The 22,971-nt window shown below is 43.0% G+C and overlaps 1 protein-coding gene across 2 annotated transcripts in view; it reads right to left on the bottom strand.

The window, feature by feature from the left end:
• Positions 1-22,971, bottom strand: part of LOC123770245 (acetylcholinesterase) — a 488,614-nt gene that overhangs the window by 404,546 nt on the left and 61,097 nt on the right. The gene's annotated exons all lie outside the window — the stretch shown is intronic.

The following is a 22,971-nucleotide window of genomic DNA, read 5'->3' as shown; positions in this document are numbered from 1 at the left end:
CAGGACCACTCCACTAATGTGCCCAGTCTTGGAGCTCTCAGACCTGGCCAGGAGGAGGAGGAGGAGGGCCGCGCTCACCCACAACACATGGATGCTGGCCGGTCTCCAGGACCACTCCACTAATGTGCCCAGTCTTGGAGCTCTCAGACCTGGCCAGGAGGAGGAGGAGGAGGGCCGCGCTCACCCACAACACATGGATGCTGGCCGGTCTCCAGGACCACTCCACTAATGTGCCCAGTCTTGGAGCTCTCAGACCTGGCCAGGAGGAGGAGGAGGAGGGCCGCGCTCACCCACAACACATGGATGCTGGCCGGTCTCCAGGACCACTCCACTAATGTGCCCAGTCTTGGAGCTCTCAGACCTGGCCAGGAGGAGGAGGAGGAGGGCCGCGCTCACCCACAACACATGGATGCTGGCTAGTATAGAAGTAAATAAAAAATAATGCCAATCTAATAATAAAATTTATACATCGGACACCAAACCAACAAACCTCGACAGAATTGAAGAAATATCTTAGCAGCATTTTCTAGGACATCAGAGTTTATCAAAGTTCGCGTTACAAATGATTGCTATACAGTACCTGTACTAATAAACTAGAGAATGTTACAGCATATGAGTTCAAGAGTTTTTTTCTTAGTTACATTTTTGTAGCAAACACAGGGAAACAATATTTGAAATTTAGTGACAGCAAACAGATAGACGCATATAAATAACATGGAAACAAGGAGTGAGTTAGCAGCCAGCGAGGACGAGGACATCCTTCCTTAACATAGCATGGAAAAGTATGAGAGAAAAAGGTCTGTTAGACTGGCAGGTTTCCACCCAAGCGAGGAGCAGCCTTGTGAGGGAAGATACCATGGTAGGTGGACCATTCTTGACCCTTGACACATCTCCAGGGGCACGTCACTTGACACTTGGCTCTCATGCTCATATAATTTGTAACTCTTTGACAAACTGTATAATTTAAGCCCGTGAATGTAATATACCAAATAAATTAATTAAGTTTAATAACAGACTCAAAATGGTCAACCGTGGGATTAAATCTCTTTTTCGTAAAGAAACAGATGTATATATACAAACCAATTAAGAAGAAGGAAGTCCATCTTGAGCCAGAAATGATTAAAACTAACAAACACAATTAAAAAATAAATAAGAAAGCCTACAAAAGATTAAAAATGAGTAAATTTGCAACCATGTAAAGATTGTCTTAGGTGGTATTATTATTGTTATTAGGCCTTCACCCATTCTTCTACCCCTTACCTTGCGGTAAATTGCCTTACCTTATCGAGATTACCTTACCCACAACAACTCCCCCTTACCTTCCTTCCTCCCCCTCAGTAACCATCTGCTCCATCCTACCTTCCAGTGACCCTCTCGTTCCCTCCCCCCCATCCCCACAACCTTCAAACCCCCTTAGCACCGCACCTCCAGTATGACCCCATCACCTCGTGACCCCCCCCCCTCCCCCCAGCCTCTCCCCCTCACTTCCCCGCTCCCCTCAAACACCCTTTCTCTTGCCTCACTCCCATCCTGAGTGTGGGAACCGACCTGTGAGATTTATATTTATTTAATTTATATGAATTTATATTTACGTTAATTTATATACTTCGATAGCAATTTGTATAATGATAAGTGGACTGTATTTCTGCAATAATCTCATAATCTCACAAATCGATCCTCTACACATTAGGGGGGGTTTAATAGTTGAATATATATATGCAGCCAATCAAACTACAGTAATAGCTACATACATTGATGAGGTTCCTTCTCTTATAGTACAGCAGGTTAGTCCACCAGGTATAACTAGAGTGTAGACACCAAATTATCCTCTTTGAGGTAGCTTCTATCACCCAGTAACTGGTGCACATAATCTTGCATCCTCGTCTTGACCTGTCAAAAGTGCGCTAGCTGTGAAGCCAGAATCCTATATATGACAAGCTATATCAGAGAAAACACTATACAGTACATGGAACATTAAAGACCTGGCTCAATTACCTTTAGTATGAGGCGATTTCGCGTTCTAACCGGCTAACCCTATATCCTGACATTAATGGCCATAAATGAATGATAAACGGGTTTCGGATAGACACTTAACTTGTATTTGTAGACAGCGTGTTGACAATGGTACACCTTTGGGTTCCATAACACTACGTCCAAGTAAATTTAACAGGAGCCGAATTTGCTCCCGTGTGAGCCTCTGGTCTCAAAAACAACAATGGCTGCCCCCCTTCCCCACTGACGCCTGGCCTACTTTGTCCAGATTTCAGAAAGTGATAGAAGGGTCACATTTACTCTACTTTAATATTGATAATTAAGTTAATTTATATGAGATGTTTTTGTGATGGTAAAGTCCAAAGACTAATGTATTTAAGAATAATTCCCACCATAATAGGTGGTGGTTTATAATAGTATGTGGTGATGATATCCCGTTTTCTTTAGACGGTAATTCCACTACAAGTTACGTTTTCTATGGGTAACTTGTTGGTAATACAGCTATTATCTGTATGATTATTAAATGGTGTCGGATTTTCCGACATAATTCCCCAGGGGGCTGCTCACGGGTCGAAGTCCTCTTTAGAACAGACGAACACCGATACTCCTCCTTCGAATTATTAGATTAATTTGATGTTAGTAGTTAGTAATCACACGTTTGTGTGTCTGTTCGTACAGGACGGATGTCCCGTACTAGAGTTGCAGGGGTTAGAAGTCTAATGCAATTTCATTTCCCTGTCAACTCTTGAAAGGCTAATATTCAAGCCTTATTACATATTATTTAACCCAGAAGACTGGATGTGATCAAGTACTACAGTCAAGTATGATTCAGGGACTGCAGTGAGATCAGTGACATTAGATATAACTTGAAGTTTCTTCAGGTAACTGGTCACTGATATATAAACACTGAGGCCCATGGAATACATCTTGATTAAATAATAAATGTATCAAATCAGTCATCAAATTTATTGGGGTTTAATTTAGTTAATTGATTCAGAAGATTGAATAGCTCATCATTAAAGTAAAGTATGGTTCTGAGACTGCAGTGGGTTCAGTGACATTGGTCGCAGTGACTTGTAGCTGTTTTAGGCTACTGTTCACTGATTTGCCACTGAGGCCTCATGAACTCATCTTCAGCTTCAAATGATGATACTAACATCAACTTCTGTTGGTATAGTCAGCTGTAATCTCCATAGTATAATGCTACTGGAGAAATATAATCAGCTGACAAATTTAGATTTCTACTGGTATTGTTTATCTGCAGGCATAGGTCTCCTCAGGCTTGATACTGGGCCTGAGAGTAATTTACCTCCTGCAGAGTTTAACATGGTTATACCCTGATATTTAGTAGGGCTACCGATGAATCGATGACAATAGTCTGTCCCAACAAGGAGACCGAAGTCAGTGAGGTGATCAGACTTAATATTATCTGCCAATTTTATTCCTCTATTTCTCAGGAATTTGGCTGTTGCTCTCAGACCTTGAACTTGTAGGTCTACTGGTATTTTGTCCACCACAATGGCTTGTACTCTACAGACGTACCTGCCTAAACGTACTGATGGTTGTACCACCTGGTAGACTTGAGGTCCTGCATCTGTTACAAACCCTGAGATGTTGAATGACATCTGGGCTACAGGCCTTAATTGTAGTTCATCTGCCAACTTTTTAGTGATATATGTTCTCTGGGATCCTTGGTCAAACAACCCACGGGTATGGACCTTGGCCCTCTTATTCAGGATGGTAATTTGGGCAGTAGGCAAAGTCGTATTACCTTTAGACTTTGCCGTATGGACACTCTTTGTTTGTTGCACCTTGCAGTACTGTACTGTGGTGGGAATGCTATCTTCCACCTTGGGGTTTGGAGACGTTGTTTTGGTGTCTCTGCACAATGCTGCATGGTGTTGACCTTTGTTACACCTATTACAAGGGTGTAATTGGGTATCACAATCCTTGATGTTATGTTTCCTGAGGCACCTCGTGCAATGTTGCAAATCTTTGAGTCGCTCAACACGGGCGTCACTATCAGGAAAATTAGAGCAGTGGTACATTGAATGTTTCTCATTGCAGAACAAACATGTTCCATAGTTTCCAGTACCCTTTGGTGTCACGTTCTTGGGTGACACAGTAACTATAGGCTTGGAGGGTCCCACTGCATATACGCCCACACTGCCACTGTTCCACTTTGGTGTTGAATTATATTGTCTAGATTGATTTGGAGTACCTTTGGTACTCTGTGGTTTACTATTATTGGTTTCTGAGGGTTTACTTGGTGGTTTTAATTTGTCATGTGTTCGTAATTGATGAACTACTGACTTTAAACCTTCAGATATTTCATTCATGGATAAGATGCTTTTATTGTAATGAGCACTCATTTGTCTCAATATGTCCCTAGGTATTTTCTCCTGGACAATTATTTTCAAGACCCACTCAGCCCCGTTTGTATCTGCTGTCAGGCTGAGGGCATTGATCAATGATTCTACCTCCAGCTTGAAGACTTGGAGTGAATCAGCTGAAGCCTCCGGTGGGGGTAAATGCAACAGCTCATGAACTAAATGTGATGTTCTTACTTCTGGATCAGCATAATTATCCTTGAGGAGTTTTACTGCCAGATCATAGCCGTCATTAGTTAATCTCAGATGGGATACTACTGTTTTAGCCTCACCTGATAATTGGCCTTGCAAATAAGAGAATTTACTACTCTTTGGTAAAGATTGTTTTGAATCTACAAGGTCAACGAATTTGTTCCAAAATTCATCCCAATCTTCCTCATCTTTTCCTGAGAAAGTGGGTAAATTAATTGGAGGGAGTCGAGCTTCTGCTTGACTCGTATTAGATGCAACTGTTGTTGTTGTTGCTGTTGCCTTGTTCTGGACAATTAATTTGACATAAGGCTGTAACGTGGCCTGAGTGTGATCTTCATAATTCGCAAGATCAACCATAATGTCGTCTATTTCTGTTTCTGATAAATTGGTATTGGCAAGTTCAGCCACATATGTTGCTATTTGACATTTGATTTGCTCAAATTTACCTGCAGCTGCTTGATAATAGCTTTCCAGGTCAGCATAATCAACTGTTGATTGTTGTGACAAATCTTCACATTTCTTGATCTGTCTTGTTAAGTGGCCTTTAAGACCTGCAAGGGTTCTTTTCATTCTCCCTGCATTATCCATACTGGCTCGTTGGTGAAGCCTTGTGGGACTTGTACTTGGGCTGCTCATAATACTGAACAAGCTCTAATGGTAGCCTAGGGTAAATTCTGAACTCACTAGGCAATAATCCTACCTCTACTAGAGGTTAGCACTTAAAATTAATACACATTATATATATACAATCATACACACTAATGATTTGAGTGATAAACCAGTGTCACTGGAAGTACCTTTAGGTTAGCTCTTCTATATCACCCTAGGATGGTAGAGACACTAATTAATCACTCAAAGGTGTAATGATCTTAAGTAATTTATTATATATACAACTCAACTCGAGTTGATAAAAATTACACCCAAAATAGGGTCTGCACCATTCATTAATGGTGTTAGGTTAATCAATATAGTACAACTGACTATGGTAATAATGGGACTAGGATGAACAATAATAGTTCAACTAGTCAATGGTAATATCCTACCCTGTTGTGGGTTGGCAATTAGTAAATATTATACTGTGAACACTAGTGCAATATATATTAAATAATTCTCTATCTTGGAGAAATAATATACACAATTCTTGATAATAGCCTCTTAATTAGCCTCTATGAAACTTCTAATATTATCTAGAAGTATTAAATATTATTAGTGACCTCGCGAAATAAAGTCCACAAAATTCGTAGATAATCTCTCGCGAAATGTAACACCACGAAATCCGTGAACAATCTCGCGAAGACACAGTCACTAATTTGGCTGGATTCTATATTAGCGCTGTCATTTCACGAAATAACACGCCACCAAATATCTGTGGGTGTGCATCAAACCGCTGACGAAGCTGAACTGGGCTGAGGGAGGCTCCTGAGCTCCCTCGAGGCTACGCTGCCGTCTTGACTGCTGGCTTTGTTTAAATCACACTGCACTAGTATATTTAATGAATCCACTGGATAACTGGTTCATCCGGTACTAAGATGACCAAATGTGGGTTCAAAGGATCAAATAATCCGTCATCCGGTTCGAAGATGACCAAATAATGTGGGAACCGACCTGTGAGATTTATATTTATTTAATTTATATGAATTTATATTTACGTTAATTTATATACTTCGATAGCAATTTGTATAATGATAAGTGGACTGTATTTCTGCAATAATCTCATAATCTCACAAATCGATCCTCTACACATTAGGGGGGGTTTAATAGTTGAATATATATATGCAGCCAATCAAACTACAGTAATAGCTACATACATTGATGAGGTTCCTTCTCTTATAGTACAGCAGGTTAGTCCACCAGGTATAACTAGAGTGTAGACACCAAATTATCCTCTTTGAGGTAGCTTCTATCACCCAGTAACTGGTGCACATAATCTTGCATCCTCGTCTTGACCTGTCAAAAGTGCGCTAGCTGTGAAGCCAGAATCCTATATATGACAAGCTATATCAGAGAAAACACTATACAGTACATGGAACATTAAAGACCTGGCTCAATTACCTTTAGTATGAGGCGATTTCGCGTTCTAACCGGCTAACCCTATATCCTGACATTAATGGCCATAAATGAATGATAAACGGGTTTCGGATAGACACTTAACTTGTATTTGTAGACAGCGTGTTGACAATGGTACACCTTTGGGTTCCATAACACTACGTCCAAGTAAATTTAACAGGAGCCGAATTTGCTCCCGTGTGAGCCTCTGGTCTCAAAAACAACAATGGCTGCCCCCCTTCCCCACTGACGCCTGGCCTACTTTGTCCAGATTTCAGAAAGTGATAGAAGGGTCACATTTACTCTACTTTAATATTGATAATTAAGTTAATTTATATGAGATGTTTTTGTGATGGTAAAGTCCAAAGACTAATGTATTTAAGAATAATTCCCACCATAATAGGTGGTGGTTTATAATAGTATGTGGTGATGATATCCCGTTTTCTTTAGACGGTAATTCCACTACAAGTTACGTTTTCTATGGGTAACTTGTTGGTAATACAGCTATTATCTGTATGATTATTAAATGGTGTCGGATTTTCCGACACTGAGCCCCGCCTCCCACTTGCCCCCCTTCTACCCAAACCCCATACCTGCCCCTGCTTCTCCCCTGCCCCTAGCACATCCTCTTCCTGACTCCCAACCTCACTCTACCTCTTGCATCACTTACTAACCATACCCCTGAAAATATTAAACGCGACATAGAAGAAAGGAATGATTGAGCCAAGGTAGAAGAGTAATTCTCATGCCGAGTTTGTCTACCACGATGAAAATAAGATTCGAAGAAATATCCATGGCACAAAAAGTCCTCAGCCAAGGTATCCATTGCCACTACTACCACCTTAACACGGATAACTACCACCTTGAGCAAGAAGAATTTTATAACATAACCTCCCTGTTGGACATGCTATAAATACGACCACACAGCAGCAGAGTGCCAACAAACGGTCACAGTATGTTCAGAATGTGGCCAGGAGGGGGACACAAATTCATAGACTGCACGAATAAATCAAACCCCAAATGTCTCCACTGTGAGGGTCCCCACCGCACGCTGGCATCAATATGTCCCACTAGGAAGGACATCCTAAAACAAAAAGGGGCCGAAGCCACAGCAAAAAAGACAGCAATGGCCAATAATACCTATGCAGGTATAACTACCACCAATGCTTGGTCAAATAAGGTATCACTTAATCCTGCTAACACGACCCCGTACAATCCAGCAAACACGACCTCACAGGTAACCTACCAACAAAGATACTGAGCAGTATGATCTTTGCTCACTTAGAAAACCTAGCAAGACCAGGGTTATTTGGATCCGTAATTAAAGAAACGTACAAGAGGAATGGTCTCCCAGAAATGAAATCCCCAGAAAATCCCTCCGCCCTTAAAACCATAAAATCCCTGGTGGACAGCAATGTTCTCAGCACTACCCCAACTGTGACCAACTCCCAACAAGTGCCAGCACCCACGACCCCAGCTACCATCGACGAGCCAGAGGAAGACGAAACAACACCAGCAACCACCACTAATAACCTCCGAAGAGTGCCCACAGACAAACAACCAAACATACAAGTTCCACATGATACACAGGATCAGGGACACTTTAGGGGGCATCACTGCTCACCGCACACCCACAGACAGTGTTGCACACTCACACACGGACACTCGGGCCTCGGAAAATATCCCCCACAAAATCGAATTCTTCTAAAGAGAAGCAACCCACATGGTCAACCTCAAGACCCTCCGAGAACATGTAAAAACTCAGCACATAAAGTTCCAACATAATATTCCCGATGTCGATACGAGTGACGTGTACAGCCGGATAATGTCGCATACTTTCAACCAAAACCCCATAACTATTTAACAGTTAAGTGTCGATAGGTTTACCGCAATGCGCAACGGATCTGCATCGATCCCAAACAATCCACTAGGTGGAAGAGACCCATCAGTTTCAACATAGCCATCCGGTCATTAAGAATAATTCAACACAATGTTCTATGCTGGACTCCGCACAGAGCATTGGAACTCAGCAACTTGTACAGAGAAATAGACCCTGATATAATACTCATTAACAGCCATGGAAAAAAGCAAATTGAGAAAATAAAGATCTTTAATTACAAAATTTACCAAGTCAACAGAGCTGACCAGGCTAACGATGGAGCAGCAACTGCTATAAAAGAGAATATTCCACACAAAATTCTAGATAACTTTCAAGAAAATTTCCTGGCAATTGAACTCCAAACTACGAAAGGTATAATCTTCATAGGAACATGCTACCAACCACCAAGACGTCCATAACTTCCCCTGGACGACATCCTGAAACTCACCAGAAGGAACAGACCTGCCTACTTTCTGGGTGATCTGACCGCCAAGCACAGAACACTGGGACATGGAAAGAACAACCAAGCAGGAGAAGCCATCCACAATATGATAAGGAACGGAAATCTAACCCACCTGGGCCCAGACTTCCCAACTTACGTCAGACAAGGCCACAGTGGTAAACCAGACATAATACTGTCCAACAACCACCACTTCCTAAACACCCGCATAGAAAGGGGCCCTGTGAGCACAAGCGACCACCTACCAATAATAATGACGCTGTCAACTAACCCCATTCAGAAACCCTCACCACCAAGACTTCAATACACTAAAACTGACTGGGAAGCGTTCAAAAGCAGTGCACAGGAAACCAGTGTCAAAGATTTTAATGGAAAGGAAACATCATGCATAAACGCCGAGTTAAATACATGGATTAACACCATAGAAAAATGCATGATTGATCACATCCCCGTAGCTCACTTTACAACGCTCCCACACCCCCCAGCCACCGAGGCGCTCAGGACACAACAAACCAGATATAACAACCTTCTACAACTCATAACACAACACGGGTGGACGGACGAGTCCAAAAGACTACAAAAGGAACTTCAAGATGAGCTGCAAGATCTATGCAAAACAGAGTACACCAAAAAATTGGATGGCCTAATAAGCAATATCCAAGTTGACTACAGAAACTCAGGAAAGTTCTGGAAAAAAGTAAAAACCCTGATGGGAAACTCTTCTGAGAAAACATCATAGACGCCTCAGGAAATAAACTCTATGTGGAGAGAGAACAAGAACCAGAATTCAGGAAGTTCTGGAAAAAAATATTCAGGATAAACCCGGAAGAAAATTTAAACTTCTGCCCCATTAATGAAAGGAAAATTACAACTTAAGTCGATAACAGAGCTGCAGCACTACTCCCGACGCAAACAATAGACCTTAACAACATACGCGATGACTGCCACCTTATGAAACACATAACCATTGCAGAGGTCCATAAAACAATTATGGGTTTCAAGAACAAGGCGTCGGGCAACAGCAAGATAAATAAGATGGTATTATCCAACCTACCAGTGATTGCACTCCATCAATACACATGTATAATAAATGCAGCTCTTGCATCTGGACTATTCCCCACATACTTCAAGAATGCCACAATAAGATTAATCCCCAAGCCAGGTAAACCCCCAACCCAAACTGAAAATTACAGGCCAATTTCCCTCCTCGAAGTACCAGGTAAAATATTCGAAAAAATAATCAATCAGAGACTTGTGAAGTACATGGAAGAGGAAGGGAAGTATAACACCAGGCAGCATGGGTTTAGAACCGCAGAGGGGCCCATACAGCTATAGCCCTGATCTACGAGCATATAGCCAACGTAGTGTCGAAAAAAGATCAGTGTAATATAGTGCTTAGAGACGTTTCGAAAGCTTTCGACAAAGTGTGGCACACAGGCCTAAAATATACGATATCTGAGCTAGGACTTCCTGAAAGATTTACTGCTACTCTCTGTAGCTTTATTGACAACAGAACTGCTAGGCTTAATATCGGCAGCTACTTGGGTGACGTAATAGAACTGAAAAGTGGAGTACCACAAGGAAGCTGCTTCTCCCCCACTCTATTCAACATATATACAGCTGACCTACCCCAACCCCAGCATGGAGAATACATCACATACGCTGACGATGTCACCCAAATAATATGCTAACCAGGACCATCAAAGCCGCTACTAGCCGACAAGACCAAGGCAGCAATTGAACTCATAAACAACTTTGAGAAGCAATGGAAAATTACCACCAACAAACAAAAGTTTCAGATAATACACATTGCGAAAAGAAACCCGGACCCCATCATCCTTGACAACCATCCGATCCAATATGCGGAGGTAGGCAGAATACTGGGACTTATGATAAATAGAACAGGGATACAAACTCATGTAAGGGACCGACTAAACAAAGCCAAAGCAGCATTAGGAAAACTGAGAAGATTCCGAAGCCTCAGTACTAACATTCAGATCCACCTATATAAGGCTCTAGTTCGGCCGTATCTAGAGTATCCCCCAGTACCACTACACACCACAAAGAAAACTAACATGCAGAAACTGCAAGCAGTGCAAAATAAGGCGCTAAGGAGAGCAGCAAAACACCGTCCTCCATATGATCAGACAATCCAGGAGCTCCATGAGCTCCTGAACATACAGCCACTAAACATCAGACTGCAGCACCAAGCCATCAGGGTGTAGAACACCATCGAAATGTTAGAGGACCTAATGTTAGAAAGATTGCTCCAAGATGTGACGCCCCGCTCCCACAACTGGTGGCCCAAGAGCCTCGATTTACTAGATTAAAACTCAGCCCCACAGTACATAATTCCCAGATGAAATACTGACCAGAAATCTTTCCCCCAATAATTGGAAAAATTGAGTATGTATGTGTGTGTATGTATGTGTATATGTGTATAGTTGTGTATATGCATATGTATACAGGTATATATATATATAAATATATATATATATATATATATATATATGTATATATATATATATATATATATATATATATATATATATATATATATATATATATATATAAATATATATATATATATATATATATATATATGTATATATATATATATATATATATATATATATATATATATATATATATATATATATATATATATATATTGGTAGCAGTCTTTCCTGTAGACATATATTATTAAATATGACCGAAAAAGTAAGATTAATAATTCTAACACGAATTTTCTCTATCTTTCTTACGTTCCTTTTCACTGTTGATGGTAATAAAAATGTATTTTGGAGAATTGATCTTTGAATTTCCATCAACAGTGAAAAGAAATGTAAGAAAGATAGAGAAAATTCGTGTTAGAATTATTAATCTTACTTTTTCGGTCATATTTAATAATATATATATATATATATATATATATATATATATATATATATATATATATATATATATATATATATATATATATATATATATATATATATATATATGTGTGTGTGTGTGTGTGTGTATCAATAACTCAATAAATAATAATAATAAAATAAACAGCCTTAAACAGAACAACATGTGTGGAAGCATCGGAGTGTGTATAATTGTACATAATTGCAATTGTGGTAACTAAAATATATAATATGATCTCGGATGCAATCTTTCCAGAAGGATACCAAGTGATAGGGAAAGACAGGACACAGAGACAGGGAGAAGGAGTGGCACTCCTCATCAAGTGGAAATGGAAGTTTGAAGAACTAGAAAATCGGGAGACTAATGAAAGCACGAGCTCCATACTTGGGTCTCTGACACCAGATGGGAGGAAGACTGTGATCTTGATAATCTACAATCCCCCACCAAACGGTAGAAGGCCCAGACAGGTATACGATGATAACATAGTATGTATAGATGAACTGCAGAGGGCAGCAACAGTAGCTCACAGAATGAGAGCAAAACTGCTGGTCATGGGGGACCTCAATCATAGAGAGATCGATTGGGAATCAAGAAATCAAGTTTCTTCCCCATGGTAGGGAAGAAACGTGGGGAGCATAATTAGTGGAAGTTACAGACAGGAATTTCCCAACACAACATGTGAAGGAAGACACAAGGGAAAGAGGAAGGGATACACCGAGCCTATTAGACATGATTTTCGCCAAGAATGAGAAAGACATCGCAAAGATGGAACATGCAAAACCACTAGGAGCCAGTGATCATTGTGCCCTAGTCTTTGACTACATGATCGAGCTTTAAACTTTGATCACGTGAGAAGATGTGTGGGAAAGGTGAGTAGACTATAGGAAAGGGGCATACACGAGGATAAGGGAATATCTGGGAGACACGCAGTGGGAGGAAGAACTAAGTGGTACAACAGTGCACGGTCCTAGTCAAGTGGAAATGCAAGGAACACGAAGAGAGTTTTATACCAACAGTAAAGGAAAAAAGTAGTAGGGGAATATAATGGCCCATGGTTAAATGGAAAGTGCCAGAAAGCAAAAAATGAGGAGCAGGAGGGAGTTGAGAAAGTACTGTAGATAATAAACAAATAAATAATGAATTTGTATTTGGGTAAAAGCACATACATACATACATACATACATACATACATATTGAGTCACAAGTAAAATGTTGGATTTCTTGATAGCGCTCTTACGGAACAGGTATATATATGTATATATATGTATATATATGTATATATATGCCCGAAGCCACTAATACGCACAGCGTTTTGGGCAAGATGTCGAAGATAACTTTAAAACTTAAACGTAGACGAATTGAGATCAAAAGAATGAATTGAACTGAAGTAGAAGAAAGAATGACAATAATTACGTGTTGAACTGACAGCATCAGTGGCAACAGAGGAGCAGAATGTAATCAATATAAATAAAAATGGAAATGTTCGTATGTTCAGAATCGCTAATCTCCGAAAGTTCTTCACCGATTGCCTGGAAATTTTCACACATCGTTTAATTCGCATCCGAGCAGGTTTTTATATACATACTATATAGATGTCATGTCTATAACGAAAAAAACATGTTTTCTTGAAAAACTGTGTTTTTTCATGTCTTCTTCATGTTAGAGAAATCTTTAAAACCTCATTACCGATTTCTTTGAAATTTTGACACAACGTTGAATTCGAATAGGAGCGTGTTTTTATATATCTACTATATACATACCTCACCCGTAAGAATCACACGCTGTAATCTCTGAAAGTTCTTCACCGATTGCTTTGAAATTTTGACACAACTTTCCATTCGAATACAGGCGTGTTTTTATGTACCTTCTATATAGATGCCACACACCTGTAACAGGTAAAAACATTTTTTTTTAAAACAGCGCCACCTGTTGCACATAAGAGCAACACACGCTATACTAAATATGCTACGATTTCATTGCAATGTTTCCAATTGCATTGATAAATTAAATTTTCATAGATTTCGATTTATTTTCATTTTGATTTAATAATTTTATGAGACATTGCATTGGAATTGAGCTGTGTTGTTTACCATATCGTTCATTTCGTGAGTATAGTTTATTCTGTTATTTGTTCATTGTTTTCATTTAGTTTTTTAACTGTTCTTATTTTTCACTGATGGGAACATCAGATCATTTGATGTTCTCAATTTTCTGATGGAAACATCAGATTATTAGGGAATGTATCGGAAAAGGGAGTGGGAATGGTGGGGAGGACGAGGGGACGGGGGAGGGGGAGTAATGGTGGGGAGGACGAGGTGGCGGGGGAATGGAGAATGGTGGGGAGGACAAGGGACAGGGGAGTGGGGAGGAAGAGGGGACGGGACGGGGGAATGGTAGGGAGGACGACGAGACGGGGGAGTGGGAGAGAGAGGATGAGGGGACAGTGGAGTGGGGAGGACGAGAGGATGGTGGGGAGGACATAGGGATGGTAGGGAGGGCAAACGGACGGGAGAAGGGGGAATGGTGGGGAGGACCGGGGGACAGGGAAGGTTGCTGAGCCACAGCTACTCATGGCCGGGTACAGGTAGTACATTAATATAAGGAGAATATCAAAAATAAATTATGAGAACGATATTTCGATCAAAGCGAAAAAGCAACTTAAATTAATACATAGTCATATAAGAAGGAAAATGTCGGTGAAGGAGCAAGTGACAAGGAAATCTGCGAGATACTGAATGCCAGTTTCCATGGAGTGTTCACTACCGAGCCTGAGCAACTCCCATTGTTAGTAGAGAAGAAGACCCAAGATTTTCTGAAAAGTTTCAGAAGTTAGCAACGAGACTCGTCCCAGCGTTACGAGGGATGGGGTATGAAGAACGCCTGAAGGAACTGAGCCTTACGACACTAGAAAAAAGAAGAAAGAGGGGGGATATGATAGACATGTATAAAATACTCAGGGGGATTGACAGAGTGGAAATACATGAAATGTTTACTCGGAATAGTAACAGAACGAGGGGACATGGGTGGAAGCTGATGAGATGAGTCACAGACATGTCAGGAAGTTTTCTTTTAGCGTGAGAGTAGTGGAAAAATGGAATGCACTTAAGGAGTAGGTTGTAGAAGCAAATTATATTCATCATTTTAAAACTAGATATGATAGGGAAATGGGACAGAAGTCATTGCTGTAAACAACCGATGGCTGGAAAGGCGGGATCCAAGAGTCAATGCTCGATCCAGCAGGCACAAATAGGTGAGTACACACACACACACACACACACACACACACACACACACACACACACACACACACACACACACACACACACATACATACACGAGGTCGATAATGTTTCGCTAGAAGACAGAAGAGTTAGGGGGGACATGATCACCACATTCAAGATTCTCAAGGGAAATGATAGGGTAGATAAAGACAGGCTATTTAACACAAGGGGCACACGCACTAGGGGACACTGGTGGAAACTGAGTGCCCAAATGAGCCACAGACATATTAGAAAGAACTTTTTTAGTGTCAGAGTGGTTGACAAATGGAATGCATTAGGAAGTGATGTGGTGGAGGCTGACTCCATACACAGTTTCAAGTGTAGATATGATAGAGCCCAATAGGCTCAGGAACCTGTACACCTGTTGATTGACGGTTGAGAGGCGGGACCAAAGAGCCAGAGCTCAACCCCCGCAAGCACAATTAAGTGAGTACACACAAAAAAAAAGTAGCAAAGAGCCTCTAAATTATAGAGGTGCACCGCTGACAAGCGCGGTAACCAAAACACCAGACAAATAATTAACACCAAATGGAGGGATTATCTGGTAAAAATGCATAAAAACAAACAGGCAGTATATTTCAACAGTGTAGCCTGACTGGAACACACCTGGAGTGTGTACTCTCACTGCCAGTGAAAGTACACACTCCAGGTATGTGTGTGAGCTGGAGTACCTGGGAGTTGTGGAATTCATATTGCCTTCAGGTGTGCAAGGGCTGTACACGATAGAGCAGGAGAGTGAACTCGTCGCCTGGTGCACTCAATGCACAGCTCCAGTGCACAAGACTCAAACTGCTCTACATGCAGCTAGGACTACTGTGTTGACTGTCGTCGTGTACAGTACAGTGTGAACAGCTCAACAACGCCGCCGTCGTGCGTCGTTGCTAACAGGCTATACAAGAGGCAGACGTTCAGCTATGTGAGTACATATGTATTCAGCTATGGTCGGTCAAGAGGCAAGTTTGGTGCAGCGGAGAGAGACTTGGCTGAGGTCTGAAGTCATTAGTCCCTCTGGGGATCGTCTGAGGCTGCCTGCCAGACCGTCAACCATGCATCAGGTACTATGCTGCTGACTGGTTCTGGATTATTCAACATTCCATACCCATTTAGGGAAGTTCCACTCTACCACTCTACAATGACAAAGTATAGTTCATACCAAATAGGTATGATAGAGAAAAGGGACAGGAGTCATTGCTTTAAACAACCGGCGGCTGGAATGGCGGGATCCAAGAGCCATTGCTCGATCCTGCAGGCACAAATAACACTGCAATATACCAAGAGTTATACTTTGTCATTGGCCAATTATGAGCCCTGTTATTTCACTGGTTTAGGCATCTAGTCTGCCAAGACAAAGGACCACCTCACCACGTTGTTGGGTGGGGCTGGGCACGTGTGGAGTCCTCGACACATTGTCGGGTGAGGCTGGGCACGTGTGGAGTCCTCACCACATTGTCGGGTGAGGCTGGGCACGTGTGGAGTCCTCACCACGTTGTCGGGTGAGGTTGGGCACGTGTGGAGTCCTCACCACATTGTCGGGTGAGGCTGGGCACGTATGGACTCCACAATGTCGAGACGTCCCTTAATGTGACACAGTCAGACGTCTCTGGACTCAAGTTGAAGTTCTCTACCGCTAATTGTGTGTTCCTACTTGTGTCCCGTACAATCACCAAGTCGTGTTCTCGTAAGTATGGGTATACACTAGAGGATATTCACTGGAGGATATTCACTGGAGTATATACACTGGAGGATATACACTAGAGGAACTGTGTAGACAGTGACAGAGAGCATTGTGTGATCCACGGGAGCTCCAGTCCTCACAGGGTGCAACAGACTGTCATTATCTCAATTGATCTGCGTCATCTTTGTGACAGCATGTATCATAAGGGTTTAATATATATTTAATATACGTGTGTGTCATATGGGGAAGATAGTGGTAATTTCTCTCTATATATCAGATGATAGTGAGAGTGATTACAGCGGTGCCGCCCTCGTCACTCCGGGGCTGGGTTAACGTGCCACATAAGAGCCAAGTCAACACTGAAATTACTTATAAGTGTACGTGTCTGCATTTAGTGTGCTCATTGTCACGGGACTTGCCTCCGTGTGTTGTCACGTGCACGGTGCAGTCATTGACAGTGACAGGATGATCACCACTCCTCACCTGGAGCCGAGTTGATGCATCCCGAGGGAAAGTCATCGCTTAGTTAGCGAGGCGAGAGTGTGTCTGGGTGTGTGAGGGCGGGCCAGTCGCTACTGCAAGAGTCACAACTGTCACTTTCTTATTTCTTACTTAGTCCAAGCACTTGGGCTGGAAGGTAGAGCGACGGTCTCGCTTCATGGAGGTCGGCGGTCAATCCCCGACCTTCCAAGTGGTTGGACACTTTTCCTTCCCCCCGTCCCATCCCACATCCTTATCCCAACCCCTTCCAAGTGCTGTATTGTCGTAACGACTTGTCGCTTTTCCCCTCATAGTTCCCTTCCCCCCCCCCTTATTTGTTACCTGGAGTTGATTCCTAAACATCGACCAGCTGGCGGAAAGTGAGACTTCATCTGGTGTCTGCAATAGACGTCTGTCTGAGAGCCAAGGTGACGTCCAGCTTCTGACAGGTCGTTAGCCATACCCAACCCGACGTCTTAAAAATAACGTCGCTTTTCGCTCGTATGTGCGCTAGGGCCAAACATGGACGTACTTTCCCAATCAACTTGAAACATGTTGGTGTTGGACAAGAGCATGTTACCCAGCCTTGCGTGGTGTCTGATCACAGGACCACACATTTTGTGTCATTTAAACACAATTGGGTTTCAAAATCTACCTGGAAAAAGATCAAGACAAATGGTGGACCTTCGACAAGCCACCGGCTTCCTGTCCTCGTCGAGGTCACTAGTGCTAGTGGTCCTCAGGTAAATAAGGTAAATTTGCGACCACAGTGGTCAGTGTTATATTGATTCTGAGTTAAATAAATATTGATTTCACATTGAACGGAGTTTCTGTGACTCGTTTGTTACTAAGTATTGATTCTCAGGTGTAACTTGTACATACTCAGTAGGTGGTCAGAGGACCGGTGGCTTAACACTGATTACTGGTGTTCTAGTGACCTATTGTTGTCATGGGTTACTGTGCTACCTTTTACACTATCTGTGATTGATATAGCATTGTTGTGTAGCACTTTGATCTCTTACAGTTCTGGCCTAAAATATTGTCACTGAACAGTGCATGCGACTTGGCTTGACAAAAGTGTTATAACTATACGGTCGTCTGCTAGTCTAGTTGCCTTGTTAGTAACTGCTAAAGAGAGCTTATCACGAATATATTCACATATATATATATGTGATATAACGTGATATAACTCTTTTAACGAGATAACCCAAAGGAACAGTGTGCAATAGTGTTAAGTTACTTTAATCAACTAGTGCTAAGCTACACATGATTTCCATCACATTCTTTCACTCACACTCACACTCACACTCACACTCACCCTCACACTCACCCTCACACTCACACTCACACTCACACTCACACTCACACTCACCCTCACCCTCACACTCACACTCACACTCACCCTCACACTCACCCTCACACTCACACTCACACTCACACTCACCCTCACACTCACACTCACCCTCACACTCACACTCACACTCACACTCACCCTCACACTCACACTCACCCTCACACTCACCCTCACACTCACACTCACACTCACACTCACCCTCACACTCACACTCACACTCACACTCACACTCACACTCACCCTCACACTCACACTCACACTCACACTCACACTCACACTCACACTCACACTCACCCTCACACTCACACTCACACTCACACTCACACTCACACTCACCCTCACACTCACACTCACACTCACACTCACACTCACACTCACCCTCAGCACTTCTTTCACACATGACTCGCGACACGACTCCTTCAGTGCCTTAATTACTCCTGATAGTACCACCTCAAGGGTAGAATTTGTACTATCAGGGGAAAGCGCCAAACCAATACGATTTATATATATCACTGGGAAGGAATCATGATAAGGATTAGGGATGGGACAGGGGGAAGGAATGGTGCCCAACCACTTGGACGGTCGGGGATTGAACGTCGACCTCCATGAAGGGAAACCGTCGCTCTACCGTCCAGCCCAAGTGGTTGAAACCCTCAAGGGTAGAGCTGCATCACAGCCTTGAATCAACTAAAGTTTGGTATATATATATAACACTTTGAGCGTTCTGAGCCCTCTACCTAACTTCCGTTTAGGGCAGGACGACCACCACTAACCCGAGATTATGATATCGTAGAGGAAGAGATCATTGCTCCGTGCGACTATCTCGGCCACTCGCGTCTCGTTGCCTTCTTATCTCTTTAGGTAACTTAGCATGAACTGTTGTAACTCTTCTGTGACAACGCTGTCATTAAGGCATCTTATTGGAAGATACCAGGAGTGTGCACCCTGACTGGAAGATACCTGGAGTGTGTACCCTGACTGTAAGATACCAGGAGTGTGTACCCTGACTGTAAGATACCAGGAGTGTGTACCCTGACTGTAAGATACCAGGAGTGTGTACCCTGACTGTAAGATACCTGGAGTGTGTACCCTGACTGTAAGATACCTGGAGTGTGTACCCTGACTGTAAGATACCAGGAGTGTGTACCCTGACTGTAAGATACCTGGAGTGTGTACCCTGACTGTAAGATACCTGGAGTGTGTACCCTGACTGTAAGATACCAGGAGTGTGTACCCTGACTGTAAGATACCTGGAGTGTGTACCCTGACTGTAAGATACCTGGAGTGTGTACCCTGACTGTAAGATACCAGGAGTGTGTACCCTGACTGTAAGATACCTGGAGTGTGTACCCTGACTGTAAGATACCTGGAGTGTGTACCCTGACTGTAAGATACCAGGAGTGTGTACCCTGACTGTAAGATACCTGGAGTGTGTACCCTGACTGTAAGATACCTGGAGTGTGTACCCTGACTGTAAGATACCAGGAGTGTGTACCCTGACTGTAAGATACCTGGAGTGTGTACCCTGACTGTAAGATACCAGGAGTGTGTACCCTGACTGTAAGATACCAGGAGTGTGTACCCTGACTGTAAGATACCAGGAGTGTGTACCCTGACTGTAAGATACCTGGAGTGTGTACCCTGACTGTAAGATACCTGGAGTGTGTACCCTGACTGTAAGATACCAGGAGTGTGTACCCTGACTGTAAGATACCTGGAGTGTGTACCCTGACTGTAAGATACCAGGAGTGTGTACCCTGACTGTAAGATACCAGGAGTGTGTACCCTGACTGTAAGATACCAGGAGTGTGTACCCTGACTGTAAGATACCTGGAGTGTGTACCCTGACTGTAAGATACCTGGAGTGTGTACCCTGACTGTAAGATACCAGGAGTGTGCACCCTGACTGTAAGATACCTGGAGTGTGTACCCTGACTGTAAGATACCTGGAGTGTGTACCCTGACTGTAAGATACCTGGAGTGTGTACCCTGACTGTAAGATACCTGGAGTGTGTACCCTGACTGTAAGATACCAGGAGTGTGTACCCTGACTGTAAGATACCTGGAGTGTGTACCCTGACTGTAAGATACCAGGAGTGTGTACCCTGACTGTAAGATACCAGGAGTGTGTACCCTGACTGTAAGATACCAGGAGTGTGTACCCTGACTGTAAGATACCTGGAGTGTGTACCCTGACTGTAAGATACCTGGAGTGTGTACCCTGACTGTAAGATACCAGGAGTGTGTACCCTGACTGTAAGATACCTGGAGTGTGTACCCTGACTGTAAGATACCTGGAGTGTGTACCCTGACTGTAAGATACCTGGAGTGTGTACCCTGACTGTAAGATACCAGGAGTGTGCACCCTGACTGTAAGATACCTGGAGTGTGTACCCTGACTGTAAGATACCTGGAGTGTGTACCCTGACTGTAAGATACCTGGAGTGTGCACCCTGACTGTAAGATACCTGGAGTGTGTACCCTGACTGTAAGATACCAGGAGTGTGTACCCTGACTGTAAGATACCTGGAGTGTGTACCCTGACTGTAAGATACCTGGAGTGTGCACCCTGACTGTAAGATACCTGGAGTGTGTACCCTGACTGTAAGATACCTGGAGTGTGCACCCTGACTGTAAGATACCTGGAGTGTGTACCCTGACTGTAAGATACCAGGAGTGTGTACCCTGACTGTAAGATACCTGGAGTGTGTACCCTGACTGTAAGATACCTGGAGTGTGCACCCTGACTGTAAGATACCTGGAGTGTGTACCCTGACTGTAAGATACCTGGAGTGTGTACCCTGACTGTAAGATACCAGGAGTGTGTACCCTGACTGTAAGATACCTGGAGTGTGTACCCTGACTGTAAGATACCTGGAGTGTGTACCCTGACTGTAAGATACCAGGAGTGTGTACCCTGACTGTAAGATACCTGGAGTGTGTACCCTGACTGTAAGATACCTGGAGTGTGTACCCTGACTGTAAGATACCAGGAGTGTGTACCCTGACTGTAAGATACCTGGAGTGTGTACCCTGACTGTAAGATACCTGGAGTGTGTACCCTGACTGTAAGATACCAGGAGTGTGTACCCTGACTGTAAGATACCTGGAGTGTGTACCCTGACTGTAAGATACCTGGAGTGTGTACCCTGACTGTAAGATACCTGGAGTGTGTACCCTGACTGTAAGATACCAGGAGTGTGTACCCTGACTGTAAGATACCTGGAGTGTGTACCCTGACTGTAAGATACCTGGAGTGTGTACCCTGACTGTAAGATACCAGGAGTGTGTACCCTGACTGTAAGATACCTGGAGTGTGTACCCTGACTGTAAGATACCAGGAGTGTGCACCCTGACTGTAAGATACCTGGAGTGTGTACCCTGACTGTAAGATACCTGGAGTGTGTACCCAGACTGTAAGATACCTGGAGTGTGTACCCTGACTGTAAGATACCTGGAGTGTGTACCCTGACTGTAAGATACCTGGAGTGTGTACCCTGACTGTAAGATACCAGGAGTGTGCACCCTGACTGTAAGATACCTGGAGTGTGTACCCTGACTGTAAGATACCAGGAGTGTGCACCCTGACTGTAAGATACCTGGAGTGTGTACCCTGACTGTAAGATACCTGGAGTGTGTACCCAGACTGTAAGATACCTGGAGTGTGTACCCTGACTGTAAGATACCTGGAGTGTGTACCCTGACTGTAAGATACCTGGAGTGTGTACCCTGACTGTAAGATACCTGGAGTGTGTACCCTGACTGTAAGATACCAGGAGTGTGCACCCTGACTGTAAGATACCTGGAGTGTGTACCCTGACTGTAAGATACCAGGAGTGTGTACCCTGACTGTAAGATACCTGGAGTGTGTACCCTGACTGTAAGATACCTGGAGTGTGTACCCTGACTGTAAGATACCAGGAGTGTGTACCCTGACTGTAAGATACCTGGAGTGTGTACCCTGACTGTAAGATACCAGGAGTGTGCACCCTGACTGTAAGATACCTGGAGTGTGTACCCTGACTGTAAGATACCTGGAGTGTGTACCCTGACTGTAAGATACCTGGAGTGTGCACCCTGACTGTAAGATACCTGGAGTGTGTACCCTGACTGTAAGATACCTGGAGTGTGTACCCTGACTGTAAGATACCTGGAGTGTGTACCCTGACTGTAAGATACCTGGAGTGTGTACCCTGACTGTAAGATACCTGGAGTGTGTACCCTGACTGTAAGATACCTGGAGTGTGTACCCTGACTGTAAGATACATGAGGTGCGTAGTGTATAATTAATGTATAAAATCTTAAA

This window comes from Procambarus clarkii, chromosome 42 (assembly GCF_040958095.1).
Source record: "Procambarus clarkii isolate CNS0578487 chromosome 42, FALCON_Pclarkii_2.0, whole genome shotgun sequence".
In the NCBI taxonomy this organism is placed as follows: Eukaryota; Metazoa; Arthropoda; class Malacostraca; order Decapoda; family Cambaridae; genus Procambarus; species Procambarus clarkii.
This window is presented reverse-complemented; position numbering and strand designations above follow the sequence as displayed.